At 52.6% G+C, this 24,011-nt stretch overlaps 1 long non-coding RNA gene across 1 annotated transcript in view; it reads left to right on the top strand.

The window, feature by feature from the left end:
- The window catches only part of LOC309871074, an 85,872-nt gene extending 64,333 nt beyond the window's left edge, over positions 1 to 21,539 (top strand). Inside the window, exons 3-4 of the long non-coding RNA XR_014315010.1 lie at positions 1,318 to 1,379; positions 21,145 to 21,539. This is a non-coding gene — a long non-coding RNA (uncharacterized lncRNA). The remainder of the gene's footprint in view (positions 1 to 1,317; positions 1,380 to 21,144) is intronic.
- Positions 21,540 to 24,011: the final 2,472 nt, after the last annotated feature.

The raw sequence follows: 24,011 nt of genomic DNA, 5'->3' as shown, positions 1-24,011 counted from the left end.
TATTGCAAGATTTACTTCTCTCTCTCTCTTTTAAAAGATTTTATTTATTTATTTGACAGACAGAGATCACAAATAGGCAGAGAGGCAGGCAGAGAGAGGGGGAGGGGGAAGCATGCTCCCTGCTGAGCGGAGAACCCAATGTGGGGCTCAATCCCAGGACTCTGGGATCATGACCTGAGCTGAAAGCAGAGGCTTTAACCCACTGAGCCACCCAGGTGCCCCTTTCCTTCTCTTTTTAAGGCTGAATAATATTTCATTATATATCTATCCTACATCTTCTTTATGCATTCATCTGTTGACAGACATTTAGGTTGTTTCTGTATCTTGGCTGCTATGAGCACTATTGCAGTGAACATGGGATGCTACTATCTCTTTGAGATCCTGCTTTCAATTCTTTTGGATGAATACCAAGAAGCAGGATCTCTGGATCATATTGTAGCTCTGTGTTTAATTCTTTGAGGCACCTCCATACCATTGCCCTTGGCCCCACCATTTTGCATTCCTGGCCAGGTGTTCTCTAAGCTTTTTACGGAATCTCCTTTTAGTGAAAAAAAGTTTTCACTCCCCACATATAGTGGTACTTGATGCCTTCAGTCCCTAAATCTTTCAGAAATTCCAAGGAGAATCAGGTTGGTTCTGAGTTTTGCCCACTGTTGGCTTAGGATCCAGTTTTCTTGGGTATGTTCAATTTGGGTCCTTCAAGAAGTGGACATCAAGATGAGATTAAAGATGCAAGAGAGTTTTCAGGGAAGACACCCACGAGGGAAATGGCGAGGAAACTGGAGGAGGCTGGGAGACCTGTCAAGTCATGATGCATGTTTAATCACTTGTGGGGAGAGGGGAGAAAGGAAGGAAGGATGGGTAGCAAAAGAGCAGTCAAATGATGTGCAGTGCCAAGAAAATTTCAGCAAAGCCACTGGGGGCAGTTCTTGAGGCTAAATAAACTGTCAGAGGAGTCTCATGTCTTGCAGGAATACCCCTGACTTAGTATCTCTTCTGTACTCTGCCAACAGCTGGGAGTGAGTGTGGTGACTGATTCAGAGCCTAGTAGCTGGGGCAGTTGATCAGCTATCCTGAAGCTGGAGAAAAACACTTTCCCAGGGCTGCTGAGTCCCAGCAGCTGTGCTCATTCTGGCCCCACCCCTCAGGGAAACAAAACAGAGGGATTTTCTTGAAAGGCAGAACCCACAAGGACAGAGAGAATAGGAAAGGCAATAGCAATAAAGTTGTGGAAGCTGGATGTGTGTTTTTAATCTGTCATAATTTTACCCAGAAATCCTTCAAGGTAATTTATTCCCATTCCTTGTTCTCTCATAGGTGCAGTCAAGACTACACATGTTCCCCTGAGTACTGCCTTGGCTGCTTACTCCCAATAGTTAGTAAGTAATTTTTTTTTTTAAGTTTTTGACAAATATAGTTAACTGTTGACAGTGCCGTGTAAGCCTATATAACCCAATGCTTTTACACTTGATGGTGTTGTCTGAATGTCATCTTCCTGGCAAGGGCTCTAGTACTTTTGTGCAGAATGGCCAACTGGAAACAGTGTCACTTCTGTTCAGCTCAATGACTACCTGCTGTGTCCTACCAAGTGCCTGTCCTGTGTGAGAACTGGGAATATAGAACAAAGCAGAAGTATGTTCTTGATTATAATCACCTAGTACAATAAGTGCTATGAGCAGGTGGCATAGGGCACTATTGCAGAGAAATTGGTGGGCACCTGACTTGGCTTCTGAGGTTCATGGAAGACTTGGAAGAGATGGTTGAGTCTTCAAGGACAAGTGGGAATAGTTTGGGAGGTTTAGGGAAGGGTATTTCTTTTCTTCTTATTATTTTTTTTTGTTAAAGATTTTATTTATTTATTTATTTGACACAGAGAGGGAAGTGATCACAAGTAGGCAGAGAGTCAGGCAGAGAGAAATAGGGGGAAGCAGGCTCCCTGCTGAGCAGAGAGCCCGATACGGGACTCGATCCCAGGACCCTGAGACCACAACCCAAGCCGAAGGCAGAGGCTTAACCCACTGAGCCACCCAGGCGCCTGGGAAGGGTATTTCAAACAAAGGTAACAAGTGTAGAGGCATGGTGTGAGGTGTCAGAGTGCATTCTGGAAGCTGGGAACTCCAGGTCATTTGGTATTATTGGAACACAGAGGGCAAGGGGTAGGGGAGAGATGTGGTGGGCCTTACCCTAAGGCTTGTCCTGAAGGCCATGCCTATCTAGCCATTTCTGGTAGTTTGGGCAGCTCCCAGAGGCTGTCACTATTCCTCTCCCAGGACCCCATGTCTTTCCAGGCATCTTGTAAGTGCTCTGGGTGCAGAACTTGGCTAACCGTGAACATCTCCCCATGATGGTGCTGTCCTAACATTTCATCCTGTTTGAGGAAGCCTGGGCCATCTTGCTCTTCCTCCCTCCCTAACTTGTGAGCCCAGAAATACTAGTCCCTTACAGGCATCACCTCTATGAGAGGCTTCGCATTTAAGCCTCTAAATTGTTCTCCACACTCACCTTGCAGGAAGCAGGAGGTTGGGACCCCCTGCAGACCCCAGACTCTGCAGCTTGGCTTTGGAGGGAGAATATTTGCTCAGATTTTCCCAAGTACCCCAGGAGTTACCTGCTTCCAAGAGGGGTGTTGTGAAGAGAGGTGTGATGCGGGTCAGACAGATCTGGTGCTAATCCTGGCTGAGGCGCTCACCTGCTGGGTGACCGTGGGCAAATTCCTTCTTTAGTGTGCAAGCATTGCCTAATGCCCCTCTCCATGCAGAGCTCTATGCTGGGTCCTGGGAAAACAAGACAATGGAGGGAAGACAGACAGACAGACAAACAAGGGGAGGACTGAGTTACCTCATGAGAGAAAGACTCAAACCCTCACGTTACTTGAGAAGGTGAATGTTATTGTGACTCTGCCTCCCGATGGAGAATTGAGGCTTGAAAAGATCACACGACTCATCCAAAGTATCTGTAACTCCGTTCTCTCGTACATCACCCGCGGTCTTCAGAGTCTGCCCAGTAATGTCACAGCAGCAGCCGCAGCAGCTGCCGCAGCAGGAAGAGTCCGCAGACCTGCCCTTCCTTCATCCCCCATATGGAAGGATTGCAATTGGCGGTTTGCCCACAGGAATGGGGAATGCCTTAGGTCTTCTGATGCGCCGACTTGGAATGGGCACGGTGGCCATGTTGGTGGGTTGAAATAATGCCAACATTTCTTTCTTCACCTGCAGGACCATAGCTCCCATGTCTCTGGGCCCTGGGTGGAGTGGAACCCACAGATAAAGTCTTTGGGGGGACCATTAGGGCTTCTCTCCCTGGGATATCTGACCCGCGGGGCTGGGCATGTGTGCTGGGCTGTCAAGAAGAGTTATCTCCAGACGGCCCCTTGGCCTGCCTGTTTTCTCCTCCGCGGTCCCCTCCTAATTCATTTTCCGCCTTTAATGTACTGTTGTGGAGCTTCCTCTCCCATTAGGGCCTGTAATGTGCACCGATTCCCTTCAGCTTGACTGCCCTTAATAGGCAGCGTAAATAGAATTTAGTGTGGCATGCACTAACATCTCTATCCATTGTCCAGAGATTAAATACTTGCCACCGATGGTTCATGCATCATCAGCCTCGGGCCCCGTCTCATAGCTCCCAACCAAAGGAGGATATTAAATTAATTTGCAGGTTGCTTTAGCAAAACCTAACAAAAAAAAAAAAATCCTCCGCAGGAGGAGATGTGGGAGCTCGATGCGTCTGCCCACCATCAATCACAGGGCGGGAGGGTGGGAGTCGATTAGTGATCAGGGATGGTGTTTTAGTCCGTCTGGAGTTGGGTCCCCTGGGGGCCACATTGCTTGGCCATCCAAGTCTGTCTTAGTCCCCAGGCCTTGGTCCACAGCCAGCCCTTCCTTTGGTTCTGGAATCCAGTCTGATTGTGGAGTGAGGGGTGGAGAGAGGAATGTGGGGTTAGAGTTCGGAATGCAGGAGCGACTTTCTCCTCTGTAAGGGGTAGCCTAAAGACAGCATGTGACATGGCCATGTGGTCCTGGTTTGGAAGCTCCCTGAAACCTCCCCTTAGACTTTTTGGGTTCCTTTGGCATCCCTTTCTCATTTGGGGCCCTGCTTGGCTGGCTGTCAAGTCTGGGATGAAGACCGACTAGGAGATGATAGAGGTGAAGCTCAGAGCGGGGCCTGCCTCTGGGCTCCCGCTGGGCATTTATGGGCCTTTCTGCATTGAATGGTGGTTTGTGTCATCAGCCACAGTCACGTAGGGGAGAGAGACTGTAAACAGACCGTGACAATCCAGGTGCGAGAGTTTTATACTACCTAGAAGATTCCAAGGGGGCACCGGGGAGCAGGTAACCTTTGGGTTGGACTTCTGTGCAGAAGCAGGAGCTACCTATCAGGGTGGAGGCAAAAGGAGTTCCAAGCACACAGACGGGAGGTGCCACCACACATGATAATGTCAAAGAATGGCAGGGAGTTCAGAATGGCTGGACAACCTGGTGAGCAGGGGTGAGGCTGGGAGGTGAGCTTTATGTGGAGGCAGTGGGAACCATGGAGGCATCATCAGCAGGAGGGAAACATGGTCAGAACTATGCTTGGTGGAATATTCTGGAATAGTGAGAGGATAGCCCTCAGTGAGGTTAGGCTGGAGGCAGGCAAATCTAGGGAAGACTTGCACGAATCCAGGGGAGATGGGACTAGGACTGTGACACCAGTGGGGACCAGAAGGGTGATTCTGGACTGAGAGTCTGAGATTCTGATTCTGGACTGAGAGTCTCCCAGGCAGGGGGAAAAAAAAAAAAATGATTCCATCTCCCCCCTCCTTCCTCTTAGTTCCAGCATGGCTGGGAACAACAGAACCCAGTACTTGTGCTCAGCTGGGCACTGGGCAAAAATGCCAAGTCCAGGCCCCTATCTGCCATGGGCACTGTCTGCCCAGAAGTAAGGCCCAGGGTGGGAGGAGCCAGGGATGAGGGGTCTGGCTCCCTTGAGCAGGGTTGGAATGGAAGGTGCCTCTAGCCGGCGGGTGGACCCAAGGGGTAGCCACTCTCCCAACAGGATTGGTGGCTGCCCAGCAAACCTATCACCAGCCTCTGTGCCAATTTCTGAGCAGATATCACTACTCAACTAAGTCACTTTTCCCAGTGAGGGACAAAAGGATCCTTTTCAGCACATCTCAGCATAGAACACCAAGGCAGCCGCCACTAATGGGCTGCAGCCAGCACAGGAGAGTTTGAGCAGGCCGTTGAGTTGGAAACAACCGTGTCTAACCTGGGATGTCCCTGGCCTGACCACATATGATGACCTGAGCTTGGCGCATGTGGCCATTTTTCCTGATAGGAACTGATGGAACCAGACATTTAGTTGTTTAACTCCAAGTCAGGCTCTCCTTTCTTCCCAGGTGTGAGCGGGCGTGATGGGTGTAAAGAACCTTGCCTTTCCTCTCAGATCTTACCTGCTTCCAGCCCACCACCCCACCCTTCCCTGCATGGCAGGAACGTGGCAGGTCCTTGTGGCTTCTGGGGCAAGGCGAGGAGGGGTCTTCAGCAGCTGCACAAGACTCCACTATGGGCCGCCAAGGGCTCCCTGCTGAAGCCTTCCACCGGTGGCCTCCACTCACAGTGCTTTATTAATAGCTTTTAACACAATCATTTGGGCTAATTGAAAATGGGAGCAATGCTAATATGCTTCTTACATTTCATTCCTTTTTTTTTTTAATTTCAAAAAAGATGCTAAAAGCATTTATCGAGTCATTTCTGGAGAAAAGAAATAAAAAGGTCTCCCCTCTGGCCATTGCAATGGTGTGGTCTCCTGCCAGCACCCCACAAGGGGCGCTTGTGGTTCATTAGCATGATTTAAGATGTCCAGGTGACCCTGTTATAAAGCCATCAGTGGGGGCGGCTTGGAGACATCCTTTGCTCATGGGTGAGGTATGCCTTACTCATCCTGAAGGTGGAGATGAGTGGGACAGGACGAGGGGTCTTTGGCTAATGTCCCCTTACTGTGGCCCCTCTGTGTTGTCTGGTGTGACTGTGGCACAGGCATGGTTATGGGAATGAGTGGCTGGGATTTAGGGTCTCGGGAGAGCAAGGGCTAATTAAGTCGAGTTTAGGGTTAGTGACCCTCTTTTGGTCAAAGGGGACAAGTGTGCCTGTGATTCTCCATTCACCCTCCTTCTCTCCCTAGTGCATTTTGCTGGCCTTCTCTGGGCCCCAAAAGGCTGACTTCTGGACTTGCTTGGAGGGTTCCCATTGGGTTTTGCCAATAGTAGCCACTGTCAGGAGATCAAAGGGTGGAAGATGAGAGCCATGAATCTGCCTTCTCCTTGGGTGTGTGGTTTTGTGGCTGACCTCTGGCTCACTCTGCCTGTGGCCTTCCAGGTCATGATGGCCCAACCGAATCCTCCTTCCATTCCTGGTTCTCCTGCCTCCAGCATGGGATCATGTACCCCTGGGGAAGGCCCTGGCTCCCCGTCAGTCACCTCCAGCATTGCTTCACAAAACCTTCACCTCCATATACAGCTCCCTCTGAGATCTCTTCTGGATGGCCGGGTCTGGTATGTTCTCCCACTGAGCATAGCTGAATACATGTGGCCAGGAGCTCTTTCTAAAATCACTTCTACCCTCAAAGGATCAAAGTTTGCCCTTGGCAAGGCTCTCTGCACAGTTCTGAAGACCACTGGGAACACTGCCAGAATAAGAGCAGGGCTCTCCAGGGGGATCCTTTTGAGACCAATATAGGAATATGGATGATCTGGCAGCTACCCGCCCTGTGGTCACAGTTCAGCTGTAGATTGTGTGTGGTTGTGACTGAAAGCATATGTGTGTGTGTGCACAGGCAGGTGTTCTTGACAAGAGCCTTTGTGGGAAGGGGAGAACTCCAAAGGAAAGCTCTCTGGATGCATCTTCCAGGTATAGGAATTCCTTAGGACCTTCTGTCCCAGATCTCAGCTCATTCTGGCAGGGAAAGACAGCTGAGGACCAACTGAGAATCCTCTTGGAGAAGTGAAGAGGTTGGGTCAAGTCAGCAAGCATCTGCCTTGGACAGTGCAAAGTGCTGTGCTAGACTTTAGAACGAAAAACACTGACTTGGACTTGGATGCTGGCTACATCTAACTGGGCAGTGACTTGAGGTCTTCTTGTGTCCTCAGTTTCTTTATCTGCAGTAGGACCAATGTTCTCTGAAAGCCTTGAGATTCTGTGGTCCTCTCTGAGTCGGGAAACCCAAGTTTGTCACTCTTGGCACTATTGCCATTTTGGACGGGATAATTCTTTCTTGTAGGCCATCATGTGCACTGGTTTGGTAGGCTAATGGAACCCACCACATGCCCAGCCATGGCTTACCCCACAACTGTCTTCATGAATGGAGTTGGACTTGGTTATAGGTTTTGTAATCCTAATTCTGAGGTGTGGGACCTGGGCCTGCATTATCCCTGCTTCATGAGGCTCTGGGAGTGGAATTCTCCATGCCTTCCTGTTCCCGAGACCAAAGACTCATTTACTTAATGATCAGATAAAATCTGAACTTGGCCCGTCTGAAAGCCCAGCTGTGTGGTGTGAGGGAGGGATTTAAGGAGGGAGACAGGAGCAAGGCGTGTGTGTGGAGGGTCCCAAGAGGTATGGGGGAAGGAACTGGGCCTGCAGTGATCAGGGTTAGTCACCTCTTGGTGTCCCTTGGGCGAGTTATTAACCTCTTTGTGCCTCGGTTTTCTTATCTTCGAAATGGGGGTGATAATTGTAACCTGCTTAGTGGGACTCTTAGATCAGTCAAGATCCTGGAGGGACAGAAAGGGCACACTCCAGAGGCTTCCCCAAAGGGATGTCTGGAAGGAAGGGACAATCTACACAGCATGGGCAGGATTAAAGAAATATAGGGGATGGTAAGGTCTAGGGTTAGCAAGAGCAGAAAACAGGGAGCCCTCCAACCTGTCCAGGCTGGAGGGGCAAGGGAGAGAGAGGTGTCTCCAGAGGCCACAAGAGCTGGAGTCTCATAACTCCTCCTCCTCGCCTCCCCTGATCAATAGCCGTGGCTGCACCCCTAGCAGGACCACTCACCTCCTCCAGGGGCCTCCCACTGTCAGAAAGGACCCCAGGACTGGAGGCAAGTGTGGCACAGCAGGAAGAGATCAGCTTTCTGGGGGTGCTGTGCATGTCAGAGAAGGTGGAAGAGTGGATGGGGGCAGTGCGTGGGGGCAGCCAGCATACGGCAGGTAAATGAGTGGCTATTTGCTAAGTGTTTTGAACAGTGCCCCTCAGGCAGGGAGTGCTCACCTGTAGGAAACCCTGTGCTTGACTCCGGGGTCCTAAATGAACCTCTGCAGTCTCTCCTGGCCCCAGTGCAGGGCTCACCTCTGGGAAGGTCACAGGCTCTCAATTTTGGAGTTGTGAGGACTAGCCAGGCTGGCTGTGGGGTGGTGCCCCTGGGGAGACCTTAGCCCAGGCTGGTCCCCAGTCCCACCTCACAGACACCCTGGGCCTCGCCACCTTGCCACCTGATCCAGAATGCCTAGTGTATTTGTCAGCCCTGCTTCATCTCCCTGCATCCCTGGTTCCCTTTGGTCTGACCCCACATGTGGACCAGAAGGGGGGAGGCCTCAAGGGCCCTGTCTGGAGAGAAGGTGGCCCAGTCTTTGTTTTGCCCTGAATCCCCTTATCTGTGGACATTTCACGAGGCCCTGAAAGGATTTTCCTTTGGTTTTTATGAGCCCTTTTGTGCAGTCCTGCAAATATGGGGTGGCGAGTCCCCAAAGAGCTCCTGTGGTGCCTGTGCTCCTAGCTGCTTATAGGGGTGCCCCATCAGGGGATCCAGGGTCTAAGAGAGTGCCCTGACTGGGTGCAGAGGGAGATAAAAGGGCAACATTTCATGAGATTTCGTGTCTCACTTATCATATGGGTCTGACTGGGTTGTCTTGTTGGTAAAAGGGGGGCTCCCCCCACTTCCAGGGCCCAACCACCTGAAGCATCTGGGGCCAGAATCCCTTTCCACACAGCTCTGACAGAAGCATGCAGGGTGGGGTAGACCTGCCCTCAGCTCCTAGGGTGGCACAGGGAGGGGAAGCTTCCTAGCCTCTCCTCATCCCCAGCCCCACCCCTTCCATGGCTGGTTTTCTGTGTCTAGTGGGATCAGGGGAGCCCTGGACCCTCTTCCAGTTCCAGCTTGTTCTGACTCTCCATCTAGGGTCACCAAATAAGATCAAGGATGCTCAAATTTGGATTTCAGATAAACAATGAAACAATCATTGCTTGGCATAAGTATATCCCAAAGGTTGTATGGAACATACTTATGCTTAATGACTTATTATCAATATGAAATCCAAATCTAACTGGGTATCCTTGGTATTTTTATTTATTTATTTATTTATTTATTTATTTATTTAAATGCTAAACCTGATAATCCTGTCCACCCACAATCTCTGGCCTCACCCTCTTCCCTCTACTGGCCCCCTAAGTAGGCTTTTCAGTGCCTCCTTCCCTTCCTCCATGGTTCCTTTGCAAGTCTCAAATCCAAGCTTAAAGAGTTCTGCAGTGGGGTCATTTCGGACCCACAAAGTCCCCAGGGACTGGTGGGTTGAGGCCTGGCTCTTACTGGGCTTTGTCAGGGGTAGGGTGTGGAGGCACGAGCAAAGGGGTGGACATGTCTCATGCTGGGGAGCTATGATGCTTGGTTGTCCCCCTGCCCACAACCAGCACGGGAGGTCCAAGCATGTGCAGATCCCATGCTCAGCACTCAACTCACCTTATTTCATCTCATCCTCCCATAGGTCTGTGAAGCTGGCACTGAGGGTATCTGTGTAAATTACTAACCCAAGGCACAAGAGAAGTTAAGGGCTTGCCCAAGGTCACACAGCTCACACGTAATAGAGCGAGGGTCTGAATTCTGATCTGACTCTAAAGGCTGGGGGTCTTAGTTGCTGGACTAAACGGCCTCCTCTTCCAGGTCCTGGCCATCTCGCTTCTGAGGGTGTCATCCTGCTGGGGGTGGGGGTCGCTCCATGGAGGGGGCTGCTGCTCAGGAGCGAGGCTGGCTTGGGCACGTTTTCTGCACGCCCCCCGCCCCGTGCAGCTGTGTAATGAGCCCACATCTGTTACCACCACATGTTGCTTAGCGCTACGCAGATGTAAAGTCTCAATTTTTCTAATTAGCAGCAACACGAAGTCTATCTTAATTTTCTCCTCCCCTCCCTCTAATAAACGTGATATTAACAAGGTTACATGTCTGGGTTTTTGCTGGGTGTAATTGAATCAGGTCACAGATTTGATTAGTGGGGTGTGGGGCACCGGGGTCTGGTCAGGCTGAGGGGCTGGGTCCCAGGCGTGGATGCACCTGGGGATGGGGAGAAAGAAGGTGAGGGGCGAGGAGGGGGTGGGGAGAAAGACAAGTCTGGGAAAAGAAGCGAGTTGGGAGTGGGAGAGCGACAAAGACCTGAGAAATTGAAAGGCACAGATGGGTGGTGGGTAGAGAGAGAGGGAGGGACAGAATAGTGGGGTGACAGGAAGAGGGGAAGAGAGAGAGCAAGAGAGGGGATGGTGGGGGGGAGGGAATGAGATGGGGGCAGTGTGGAGCCAGACAGACAGAGGGAGAAGGAGAAAGACATACATGCACAGACCACGTGAGTGATGGATAGACAAAGGAGGTGGAAGACAGAGTGGAGAGGCAGCCTGTGCCTGTCCCCGGCTCCCAGCCTTCTGAACTCCCGGGGTTTGAAGTGGGACAGGCAGCCACAGGCCCCGTCCCCTGCAGCCCGCACTGCCTCTCCTGAGCCCGCTGCTGGCTCCCCTCTCTGGGCCTCTCTTTCTCCATCTGCCAAAAGTACCTGTAAATCTCACTCCCCGCACTGAAAGTCCAAGATTCTCTGGAGCCCCTCCCCACTTTGCTCCCTGCTTCCATTGGGGAACTTTGGAGAGGTAAGTGGCAAAGCTTCAGCCACTTTCAAAAGCCTCATGGCTCCTAGCCCCAGCTGAGAAGACCCCAGGATGTACCCCTTGCCAGTGGACACCCTTGGACAGAATGGGGGGAGTGGGTGAACCAGGGGCTGGAATGGGGCCCTTGCCCCCAGTGGGCGTCCCTCTGGGCACCCTGCACTTGCAGTGGCTCCCCACTGGTCAAACTCCAGGCTCTGGGTCATCCGGTCTCTGCTCACGGGTCTCCGTCCTCTCCTCTGTCTCTCTCCTGCATCACCCACTGTCCCCAGCCCCACATGCTGTTCACACCCCTGCACCAACCTGCCCTGTCCTCTGTCAAATCTGAACTCAAATGTCATTTCCTTGCTGGATCCTGCCCTGCAGGACGGAGGAACTGGCTTCTTCCTCCGAGAGCACATATTTCTCTCCCCTTCCATGGCATCGGAAGGATGTCGAAGCATTTACGCAGCCGTCTCCACACTGTTTGTACTGCTGTACCTGGCTAGCGCCTGGTGGGGGCTCAGCATGTGTGTGTGTGTGTGTGTGTGTGTGTGTGTGTGTGACAGCATGACCAGGTGTGTGGGTGCCTGAGTGGCCACATGTGCCAAAGGAAGCTTACAGAGCCTGCCATGCGTGGCAGTGCCGCATTCCTGCTGTGACCATCTCTCCCACTGATGACTCAGTCCCCAGGGCCTTGGGAGGCGCTGAGAAACTTCTGTCAAGGGGCAGTGGCTTTTCCCCCCTCGCTTAAATGAGATATGAATAATTGATGTGGCTCCTGAATAATTAATCAGATATTCAATAAGGAAAGTAATTGTTTGGCACATCCCCCATGGACGGCCAGGCTCTGCCGCCGTGCTCGGGCTGGGAACCTGGCGGGGGTGACGGGCTCATGAGGAGCCCAGTGCCAGCTGGGGGAGGTCACCTTGTCCTGCCCTGCTGGCACTCCCGTCCAGCTCACCGTCCCTCGGAGGCCACTGCCTGTCTCCAGATGCCAGCCAGGACCAGGGTCTGACAGAACCTTGCACCCTGCTCCTCCGTTCGCCACAGCTCCTTCCCTGCCCCTCCTGCTCTGCAGGGCCTCCCCCAAAAGGAGGCTCGGGCCCAGGTGCCAACAGAGGGGGTGGTGGGCAGGCTTCCTCCTCCCCCCTGCTCCCCTCCCCTGCCTTCGGGCTAGTTCAAGCCTGGGATGCACTGCCTGCTTGCCGCCTCAGGGCCAGGCTTCCCATGGGGCTCTGGTGAGGCGGGGGCCTGAGACGGTTGCTGAGGTGCGGTGGGTCCAGAGCCCAGGAAAGGCCTGGAGAAGCGCCTCTGGGTTGGGGTCCCCATGGACCTGCTTGCGCTTGTCGCTCTTCAGAGACTGTTTTCTCCCAAGCCCCCTGCCTAACTTCCCCCACCCTCTGTCTGTAGGGCCCACCCCTTCCCTCAGACTGAGGTCTGTGTTCCAGAGAACACTTGCCTGCCAGTGTCTGCCCACAGTGACGGCCTTGGATGGGCCCACTCCCCTGGACAGTGTGGGGTGCTGGAGCCCTGCTTCTGTCCTCAGTGTGTGGGCACAGCGTGTAGTTCTGTGTACAGACCAAACACACATATACGGGTCACACATACCAGACATACCAAGACACGCAGACACTTTTGCCACACATACCACACACAGGAGCCCACCAACGCACACATCAGGCATAGATCCCATACACAAACACATAGATACATGCTGTATTACACACCACACACAACACAGAACATGTACACAAGCCACACACACACACACACACACATACCGGACATATATACCACACAGTCGAACACATGAACACACAGATACATATGCCATACAAACATATACACAAACCCCAGAAATGCACACGGCAGACATAAAAACCATACATATGTCATGCACACACACAAATCACACATACCACACTGGAACATAGCGCACATATGAATACACATATGATGTCCACTACACCCCCTCACACCATTAACACACACACACCACACATCACATACACCACACAAGCACATGTCACACGCCACACACACAGCCCATAGACACCTCCCCACAAACACCATCACCCCCACTCCCTCTTCCAGAAGGAATACATTAATCCTCAGGGACAGAACCCTGAAATCTAAAGGAGGGTGAGGTTCTCATTCCTGCCTCCAAGGGGCTCTCCCTCAGTCTCAGGACACGCAGAGGTGTTTCCTCCTTGTCCTTCACCCCTCCCCACGGAAACTTCTGGTCTGCTGGGAGAGAGGACAGGCTCATTTCTGGGGTCTCCACCTCCTGGCAGCCACCTCCTTGGGCAGACAGGTGGGTGTTGGGAAGGGCCGGAGAGCACACGCTCTTGGAGGAGACGAGGGCGGGGAGGTTCCAGGCTTCCAGTCGGGGGAAGCCCAGTGTGCTGGGCGAGGCTCAGCTCAACTCAGCTAACGAGGGAAGGGCATGTAGGTGGGTAGGGACAGAAAAGTCTGATGGGTTCCTGTGTGGGTGAAGAGATGTGTGTGTCCATGTGTGTGTGAGCAAGTCCACAGGTTTGTGTATACCCGTGGGCACACTGAACGCCTCAGATGTGGAAACAGCTCAGAGGCCTCAGTTCCTCTCTCACAGACCTCACCTGTCCTGCTGTTCTCTGTCTGTGTGTCTCCCCCAGGGCAAGGTTGTGAAGGCTGTGGCTGTCCCCGGCCAGCCCCTGCTTTGTACCTGTCCCCCCAGCCTCACTGGGCAAACATACAGAAGGCCCTGTCAGGGGCAAGTGGTGGGCAGCCCGGGGCTTCAGATCCCGGCTGGAGACAGAGGGGCTTCTGGGTTGGGCAACTCGGGGTCTGCACGGAGGCAGCAGGCTCCTGTCTGGGTCCCCCATGGAGTGGCCAGCAACTTCTGCACGTTATTTCCTGAGCACCTTCTCTGTGCCAGGGACCGTGTGGCGCCCTAGAGAGTAGCAGTGAGTAAAGAGAGGAACTCCCAGCCCTTGTTTTAGTCAGGGAGACAGACCGTGAATGAGAGAAAAGTGTATCGTTTGTTGGACAGTGATCATTCTGAAGAGAACAACTAAAGCAAGGAGAGGGGTAGGAAATGTAGACGGAGCCCGCACGTCAGTCAGGCACCAGACAGAAGAATAAAAATCACATTAACAATTTTTGACACTCTGGTTCAAAATCCCTTTAGAGAATTTAAGTAGGGAATTGGTTACAAGGAGGGAAGGGCTGAGATGCTCAGTAGGGAAAGTGGGGCCACTGGGAGAGGAGCAACAGAAGAAAGCCCCCAACCTGGCAGGCCTGGAGGGATAGGTCTGGGGCGATAGCCATCCCCGGGGGTAGCCACCCTCCGTCCAGCCCTGCAGGTGACTTTCATCCCAGGGGAAGCTTGAGGAGGCCCCCAGTTTCTGGATGAAAACTCCCAGGATGTGATCTGTCAAAAATCACCTCGATGTTTTAGGAAAACCTGGATTCTGTGGCTGAGCTCTTGAGATAGCTGTGAAACGGGAATGGTGCCATGGGGTAAAGCTCTGCATACACAATTAGGGGTTTGTCTTCTCGGCCAGCCCCCAAGAATGTCCTGGAGCAAAATAAAGACCAGACTTCAGGGTAACCCCAGGAAGCGTGGGAGGTGTCCTAGCCTCAACGAAATAATCCCCAAACCTGCCACTGTGGGACAGTCCTGCACAAAAGATCCTCCTTGGCGTAAGCTTGGTGGCAAGTCCTCAAGGAATAATCAGTGATAATTCTGGATGCTCCTGGCTCTCTCCGTGGGAGATGGCAGCCAGGGCTTCTGAACAGAGCAGCGGTGTTCTAAGGCACTGTTTTTTCTATGAGAGGAATGGGGGTAGGGAGTTGGGCAGTCCTGGTGGCAGCTGAGGTTGGATCCTATAGAAGATGCCATTGAGGTCTTGTCCCACATCTTCAGGACCACTGGAGCCCACCTGCAACTGCAGCCAATTTCCTTGGTCTCTTAAGCCTCATGTCTCTTTCTCCATGCCCGAGAGCTCTCTCTGATATAAAGGACTGAAGGAACCTGATTGGCCTGCTTCTTGGTTTACCTCCCTGGCAAATGACCTCTTTCCAAGTCCTGGACTTAGGGACCCCGTTTAAGGGAACCCACGCTGAGACAGGCCTTATCTGCTGCAGGTCTGGGTGGTGTGGGGTGGGGGGTGGTGATGTGGAGGGAAACAGGGGTTTGAGCTTGCCTCCTTGACTCCATCTCTCTGGGTTACTTTTGGGAATCCAAGCGAGATGCCAAATGTTCTGCTTCTCACCTCAGGAATAGTTTCTGTGCCTGACAGGGGAAACCTTTTAGCATCTAAGCTTTTTGTCTCCAGCCGTAGAGCAAAATCTCTTTGCTAGACCTTGAGTTTCCATGCTTGGTTTGAAAGAATACGGTCAGCATGGCTAACAGGAAGGCTGCGTTCCCTGAGGTGACTGTTCTCACAGTCTTTTCCTCTTGCAAGTGTCAGCAAAAACACTCTTCTTCTCAATGGCCCAAGTTCCTAAGGTCTTTTAAAACCCTTCCAATTGTTTAGACAACCCCTGCCTGGCAGCCTAGTTTGTCCCTTCTGATTCTAGTTGGAATCTATTGGAAAGGTTCTCAGTGTTCAGATCTGTGGGTGGCTGTTACCCTCCACTATCAGTATTGGCATTGCCTCTTTCTAGGACTGCTTCATGTGCCTGTGAAGTTTGCATCCTGTACAATTCCAGAGATTGCCTTATACTCAGATTATGACGTGAATGATGTCTCTTAGATTTGTGCAGTGTACAGCCTAAACGACTGTACACAGCAGACCTGCTCTTGAAAATAGCAGGTTGCCTTACTGTGCTCTCTGGCCACTGTTTCTCCCTGCTCCTGGATTTCTGTTCTGCCAAGGCTCCTGGCAATAGAGTAGGCCAGCAACCTACATTCTGATGAATGGACCAGTCAAAAGTTCTCCCGCCAATCTTGGGGTGTAAAGCATTTGTTGTTAGTAGGTACAGGAGGTGGGAGGATCAGAAGCAGCAGAGACTGGTGAGTGATTGGAAGGGCAAAAGAAGGCATCCCAGCCCTTAGACCCTGAGCTCAGGGAATGCCTCCTTTAGGACTGACCTTTCAGAGGTCTCCCACCTGCCTGAATGTAGCCTCAGACCTTCACCCCCTTTCTGGGGCCTGCACCCCTTCCTGGCTTTCTGACTGTCCTTGGATCTCAGAGGCTTCTGGTGCAGACCTGCTGCCTGGCCTTCCCAGGTTTTCCAAGGGCCAGATCAAGAGACCCTTGGAAAGATTTAGGGGACCCCTGGCTGCTGGAACATTCCAGAAGTGAAGGATTCAAGGAAAGGAGGGTGTGGCAGGATTGAAATCGGAGAGAGGAACTCCCACCCAGGACCTAAGCTCTGGGTTATATATTCATGGTCAGAAATGGCTCTGTGCATCCCGGCGCAATTCAATGATTTGTCAATGAAGGCCTCCTCGCGTCCCCTGCCCCCGCCCCTGCCTCTGATAACATTTACAGTAAATCTATCGCACTGACCATTAAATCCGAGGCCGCCTCGAGCGATCGCTTCAATGGGGTGCTGACAGGCCGGGAGTTAATAATGACGCAGACGCTAACCTGTTTATTGATTTGCTTTTTGTTCCCTTCAGCCTCGCTCACTCCTTCTCCCTCTCTGAGGAGAAATCTTGGAATTAGTAATCAGGTGACAGCCTCGCCCCCTCCTGTTCCCAGCCACGTCGTTCTGCTTAAACTCTCTGAGATAAATTACCCCTACCTCCGCGGCCCCTGCCAGCCATTCACTCTCCCAGTTACTCAGCCCACGATGCCGCATCTGTCACCGGAGCCAGCAGACAGAAAAAACATTAACACAGACATGAAAGGCTTTTAACTTTGACAAGAGGAGCACAGCAAAGTTTTATATTTAGCCCCTCCAGCAAAGGCCACGGTCAATGCATTAGGGTGGGTTGTCAGGCTTGGGTGAGGAGGGAGAGGGCTGGGACCACGGGGCCGGGAGGGCAGGAGCCCGGGACGGTCACTGCCCTGTCCTCTTCCGACAGCTGGACAGTTACGTCATCAGAGGCTGAGGAAAGGACCTGAACGGGGTGGGGGGGGGTCGGGGGCGGGGAGCAGTGGTCTCTGTCTTTGGGTTGAAATAGAGATTTGAACTTTCACTTTAAGATTTTGTAAGATGTGGTGTTGCCTAAAGATAACCCGTTCGGTGGTGGCCGTGGCGTTGCTGATATCCACAAATAACAGGGATCCTTTTATGGAAGCCTGAAAAAAAAAAAACCCAAAACAAAGAGAGGTTGGCCTCACAGGACAAGAAACTGAAAACAGAGAAAAAAAGTAAGAATAATTTGTTTTCTCCCCAGTGACCACTCCTTTCAGGCTGGGTGCACCCCACTTTCTCCTCTTCCTCCTGTTTTTTCTGCTCCTCCTCCTCTTCTCTCTTCTCTTTTGTCCTCCTTCCTCCCCTCCCCTCCCCCCCTCCCCCCCTCCTTCGCTCCCTCCCCCCCTCCCCTCTCCCCCTCCTCTCCTCCCAGGCTTCTAACTGAGCCCTTGGGGGCTCCTTCCTCTTCTGTCAGTCTCCTACATCTATCCTTTTCTCTAACTCATGAAAAGATTTCAGAGGTAAAGAAATCGTCTGTTTCTCAGTACTTTTTGGTCCCCCACCCTATGCTTTGTGCTTTTCTTCAGTTTATGCAAGGAGGGTTCAAGGGTTTGGTTGGGGCGCCTGGGGCGCCTGGGTAGCTCAGTGGGTTAAAGCCTCTGCCTCTGGCTCAGGTCAGAATCTCGGGGTCCTGGGATCAAGCCCCTCAGCAGGGAGCCTGCTTCCCCCTCTCTCTCTGCCTACTTGTGATCTCTGTCAAATAAATAAATAAATAAAATCTTAAAAAAAAAAAAAAAGGTTTGGTTGAAGCAGGGCATGTGCCCATATGGACACACACCTGCATTACAATTCCAGTTGCTGTGGCTGGAGTGGCTTCCTAGAAGTCACAGAACTCAAATTTGTCTCGGAGGAAATCAAAGAATTCTTTAAAGCTAGCATCTGGGAGTGACTTGGGGAGGGATGGGGATGGAGGTCCCAGGCTGGAGTCAGAGCATAAGGGGCCACGGTGAGAGGCAGGGTCCCCTGGCATGCTGGAGAAGGACACTGCAGCCAGCTTGGGCAGAGGTGGGCAGAGGGCTTCCAGGAGGTCAAGTGGGAAGTTGCAGGTGGAGACCAGGATGTGGGGAAGGCTTTGCATGATGCTTGAGGCCAGAGTCGTCCCAAAGCCGCCCCTGAGATCAGGATTTGGCTGTGAGGGTTTGCCTTGGGAGGTGGTCCCAGGAAGCACTGGCGGGGAGGGGCGTGTGAACTAGGGAAGGGAAGCCAGCCGGTACAGCCGGCCTTGATGAACAGGTTGTTGCTTTGGGCAACTGGGACACAGCCCTGCGGGAGCCTTTAGGAGAGCACGGGGAACACAGCTCCAAGGGGCCCCGCCGCCACGGAAAGGGAGAAAACCGGGGCTGTTAGCTGAAAGCTGGTCTGGGTGGGAGAGGCATTTGTTCCCTGGTGCTCCCGGCCTGCCCTTCTTGGGGGTGGGAGACCCTACCGCAGGTTCTCAGCCAGGATGAACTTGCAGCAGACTGAGACATTGTGTGTGGATGCTGCTTTTTCTCTTTTAGGGACTGGGTCATATGTATTCTTGATGTCGTAGTATATATTTCATATATACTGGCTCATAGTAGGTGCTTAAAAATGTTGAACGCTACCATCTCACTGTCATCATTTTAATCCTGATCTCCTTTCTCTAGGAGTTTATGAGTTTGTGGAGGGCAGAGAGGGAGTGCTGGTCAGTTTTCACCTCCAGAGCTGAGCACACCCCAAATTAAATGTGCCAGTAGGGTTTGTCTAAGGAACGAGTGAAGGAAAAACAGACGGATCCTGTGGATCCTTGCCCTGGGGGTATAAAAACGAGGCCGTCTTGGCCCCCCCGGGAGCTGTGGGGCAGGACACTGAGGTGAGGCGGGAGGGCAGAATACGGGAGCGTGGAGTGGCCAGGGCATATGGGAGATGGACGCATCAGGTGCGCTATTCAGGGAGCCCAACAGTGGGAAGCAGAAGGCCAGCCCCGGGCTGAGATGGAGCCCTGGGGGGCAGGAGACCAGCTGTGGATAGATGGGGTCCAGCGGCATCTCCTGCCTGTCTCCCTCTTTCTCACCCCCTTTCATGAAGCCTCGGGGTCCCAGCCAAGCCTGGCAGGGTCCAGGAGTTTCTGGGTCAGCTCTGACCGGAGTCTTGCCTTCCTAAGACTACCATAAGAATCCCTCGTTTGGAGACTGGGCCTCCCACCTTAAGGCGACCCACTCCCTCCTTCTCAGCAGCTGCTCATACTTCCCTGGGGCTCCCGGAGTTGAGAAGAAGGAACCCAGAGAAGCCAGAGGTTTAAAGGCTCCCTCAGCCCTTCTCAAAGCCCAGGCCATCTGTGGAGGTGGAGAGGGGTGAGGATGGCTTCACTCTCTGGAACTCCTTGGCCCCTGTTTCAGCCTTCCCCATGGGGTCCAAACCTTGCCTACTTTCTGGAAGGGACCGAGTTCTTGGAACTTGATGGCCAGGACAAGGTCTGTTTCCTTTGTCCTGGGGCAGGGTGGTGAGGGTCCCAGAAATTCAAGTGTGGGGGAAGGACGCATCTGGCGACCCTGGAGGCCAGGGTAGCATTTCACCCATGCCAGACAGGGTGAGTCCTTGGCCGCAGGACAGGGCGTAATAGCTCTTGCTCTTTGCACGGAGACAAAGGCTGAGAGAAATCAAGCCAGAGCGGATCTGTGTCTCTGGGAGCCGCCACTGTTGCTGAATGTGCTCTTTCTGAGCAAGTGAGATTTCAGTCCGTTCTCTCCCCCCTCCCCGGCTGCCGGCACGTGCAGGGGTGGCAGCCAAGCTCCCGAACCCCTTCGGAGAAAACGGACACTCCTCCCGGGAAGGCAGAGCCCGTGTCTCTGCTGCCTTGGCCAGTCTGGGGACACGGTCTGCAGCCCCTGGTTTGGTGGTCACGAGGATGGCATGCGGACCGGCCAGTGGGGACTTAGTTCACACTTTGCCCTCCAAGAAAATGATGCCCCTGTCTCCTCCCTGCCCTCCCCACCTTGATTCCCAGATAAGACCAGTTTTGCACGGGAGGGATGCAAAGAAAGATGCAGAGAAAATGGGCCAGAGACCTGAAGAGAAAGATAAGCGTCTATTCAGGTGACACGTTGCGGTTGCTTTTGGTGAACTTCAGAGAGTTGGGTGTTGACGGGAGACTCGCGGGCCCGGCCTGCACCTGCCCTGTGTCTCCCACCCCCTCCGTTTCCTTTCTGTCCTGGGCTCACCACTTTCCTCCCTGTCTCTCTCCATCTGTGGGTGGGCAGGGTGGGGACCACTCCAAGGATCTAGGGAAGGGCTGAGACGCAGGAGGACTCCCAGCCCCGTGTCACCTCCTGGAGAATGGTTAAACCAGGGGCTCCCACACTCGGCTCTGGGTTTGTCGCTCTTCCACTGGATCCCCTCAGCCTTCTCTGTGCTAGCAACAGTCCCGCCCTCAGACGCCTGTATGTAGAGAAAGGGGTGCAGAGACGGAGAGGGACGAGGCAGGGATTGGGTCTTAGGAAACAGGGAGGGACCTTGGAGGGCATGGTGAGGAGTTTGGCTTTTATCCTGTACAACAGTGTGAGGCTAACTGAGAATTTAGGCAGAAAAGCGAAATGCTCCGATCTCGCAGGGCGCGCAGGCTGCTCCGTGGCAGAAACGTCGGGGTGAGGAGGGCAGAGGTGGGGGGGTCGGTGGAAGACACCTTGCTTCTCTGCTAGTTCGTGCAGTGTCTCCTGCCCTCCTTTCCAAGTACGGTGGCTGTCCCTGAGGTCCCTTGTCTCGGGGGTGGCCAGGGGTCGGCTTCTTGTGAGACAGAAGCTGCTGGAAAACAGAGAAACCTCGGAGTGAATTTTTCTCAAACCCAGTGACCAAACTCTCTCGCCTACGGTTTTCGGAATCTGTCTTTATCCTGCAGACAGCGACATTCGTGCTCCAGACTTCTGGGGCCCCTTGTGCTCTTCCACGCTGCTTGGAGATCAGGGATGAGGATTCTTCAAGGAAGGTGGAGTAAGCAGAGGACCGACATTGGAGGCAGACAGACTTGGATTTGAATCTCGCTCAATCAGCCTCCAAGCTTTGTGACTTGGCTTCGCTGAGCTGCTTTTTAAAGATGAGGTTGCCGTAAGGACTGCATGAGGGAGGGCCCAGGAAAGCTGCTGGCTCATAGGGTGTGCTAACAGGCTCCTTCCTTCAGCCCTCAGGGTGCCTGGGTCTGGACGGGGAGAGCTGAAGCCTATTGCTTGGTCACCTCATGTGGCAGGCGAGAATTCTACCACTGAACCACCCATGCTGGTCACCCCACGTGGATCGGGCCAGGAGGCTCAACCTGCAAGCTTTGGCCTGTACCTGTGGGCCCGGAACATCCGGTCAGGAGGGGCGATTCAGTCAGCCATCAGCTAATGGCCCAGCTTCAGGATTCCCGGGCGGACTCTGTGATGACATCTCTGTTCTGCTCTGTCAAAGCATGCCTTTGCCTGCCCGATGACACAGCCACAAAGAGGGCCTTGACTTGCCCTCTGGGTGGACGTTTGAGGTACTTCTACTTGGGGTGGTGTGCCCTAGGAATGGATCCACACAGTGGGTCCATGAAGCCAGTGAACAAAGAGCCTACAGTCCGCCATCTTGTGGCCTGGCTTGATAGGCCAAGATGTTTCCTTGATTGCCTCAGTGGGGGTGGTGAGGGTGGAGAGGGTGGAAACAGACAGGGAGATGCAGGGTTGAGAGAGGGCCCTGACCAGAAGGATGACCCATTGCTGAGCACAGGGGGCAAAAGGGCTCTGTAGAAGGTATCTGTTGTGGGCCAACAGCGTGCCCTTCCAATTTCACATGTTGAAGTCGTGACCCCCAGGACCTCAGATTGTGACCATATTTGGAAGGAAGGTTTTTAAAAAGGTAATTCAGTTAAAGGGAGGTAATGCCCTTCTGTCCAGGGGAAGAAGGCGATTTCAAAGGAAGAACTGTTCACCCTAGGACAACGCCGTTGACAGTCATTCCAGCCTCTCAGATATTTGCTCCTTTCATGGAGGAAGAGTGAAAGGGTCCTCACACGTCATCAGTTTTTTTGTGGCAGGCCTGTGGGAGCTGTGATGTCGTGGCCAAGATTTTGGCACTTGAGAGATCTGAGTTCAAAATGTACTCAAGGAACTGATGTGCTTTGTGCCCCAGGGAAGCGTAGTGACCTCTTTGAGCCTTGATGTTCTCAGCTGCAAAATGGGGACAAGACTGTTGCAAGGACTGAATGAGTTAACTCATGGGATGTGACCAGGATGGTAGGTTCCTGGCACACGATCATTGCTGAGTCTGTGCTATTTTCCCTTGATTTATTTTTTCAGGCAAAGAGACCACTGGAAACATGTGTGGGGATGCGAGAAAATGAATGTACCACAGACACGACCTCTAGGATTCTGGGTTACTTCGAAGTTCTTAATAAGACACTGGGGTTTCTGTGAAGGCACTCCATTCTTTCTGGGTCTTCTGGAAGAGTTGGAGACCAGTGGTGGAGGGAGCAGGTTCTTGGGGTCTTGCTGGTCATGTCATGGAAGTTGGGACACTGGAACGTACCATGCAAACATCCCCAAGGTCCCAGGGATCTTGTCCAACCTGGGTTCCTTTAGCACTACATCCTCTTTCCAGAACATTTACCCTATTTCTCATGCCTAAGGGACATCTCCCTTTGGATGTCTCACAGTTAGCCAAGCTCAAACCAGTGTCACCTTTCCCTCCAAACCTGCTACTCCTCCGTTCATCTCATAGCAGACAGTAAGTACCACCACCCAATTATTCTCTTAATGAGGAGCTCTCCAAGTCCACTGACGCATGGCCTGACCTGCTGACTTCCTATCTGTTAGCTCTGATATATCCCACTGACCCTGCCCAAGTTCTTTTCTCCAGCATCTCCTCCTCAGATAATTGTTTCAGGCTTCTGATCAACCTACCCTCCCTCCATCTCTATCATGGTGTGTTTCTAAAATACAAATCCATTCTGTGTGTCTCTCCTGCCTAAAACACTCAATGGCTTTCTGTCCCTTCGGGATTGGCTGGAAGCTCCTTAGCATCTCAGCATTCAGAATCTGAGTTCCCCTCCACGTCCTGCCTATTACACCTCTCCCCTACATGTCTCCATGGCGAAACGTGCTATGCTAGGATATTACTTGTACTCGGAGTATTGGGAGTTCTCTGCTGAGTTCGGTCAATGCCTCTCTCCCCCTTCCTGTCCACCTGGTAAACTGTCTACCCTTAAAGATACGATACAAAAGTCACCTCTTCCATGAAGCCTTTCTCATCCGTCTCCTGCCAGGTGGAGAGAACAGTCTCTTTCCTTTGCATTGCCACAACAGAATGAGTTTTGTGGTGAGCTGAGGTTCAGATGAGCTCCATCGCTTGCTAGGACGGAGAGGGTGAAGAAATTATGGAACTGGCTTGAATCTTAGCTTCCTTGGGTGGTGGAACATGAAGAATTCTTAGGGAGAGGGCTCTCATGAGGACTGACGATGTCTGGTCCAAAGATTATGCTCTCGGTAAACAGGAGCGGTTATACACGGGAGTGTAATTGTTTACATGTCTTCCATCTTCCTCCTTGCTGCTGTGCTCCCAGCTCAGAGCTCCTTTTTGGGCTGGGCCCTGTTGTGTCTGTCTTTGTGTCCTGTACCCAAGCAGCCAGCCCAGGGACTGTCACGAAATAGGTGCTCAGATTTATAATTTGTGTTCATTTTTTTCTCCTTTGCCATGGTCTAAGTGGTTGTGCTTCTGGGGTCCTAAGTTTTCCTCTGGCTTAGGTTCCAGGGGCTGGGGATGGTGAGGACTGCCAGCTTTCCTCCATCCCTACATGTACGGGGACCACTTGTCCCGGTTTGCTTGGGACTTCCCTGGTTTTATCACTGAACGGCCCCATCCCAGGCAAACCGGGATGGCTAGTCACCCTCTAGACATAGAGCTGGGTGTGGGGTTAGAAGTGAAGAGGCATCAGAGTTCACCAGGAATCTAGCAGAGAGAGCACAGGTTTTCTGGATATTAGCAAGAAACCAGGCAGACAGATGCCAGAGGCTTCCTGGTATTGTGTTC

The sequence above is a fragment of the Mustela nivalis genome (genome assembly GCF_964662115.1).
Source record: "Mustela nivalis genome assembly, chromosome: 8".
Lineage (NCBI taxonomy): Eukaryota > Metazoa > Chordata > Mammalia > Carnivora > Mustelidae > Mustela > Mustela nivalis.
The sequence above is the reverse complement of the archived record's forward strand: the minus strand, read 5'-3'. Positions and strand labels throughout refer to the sequence as shown.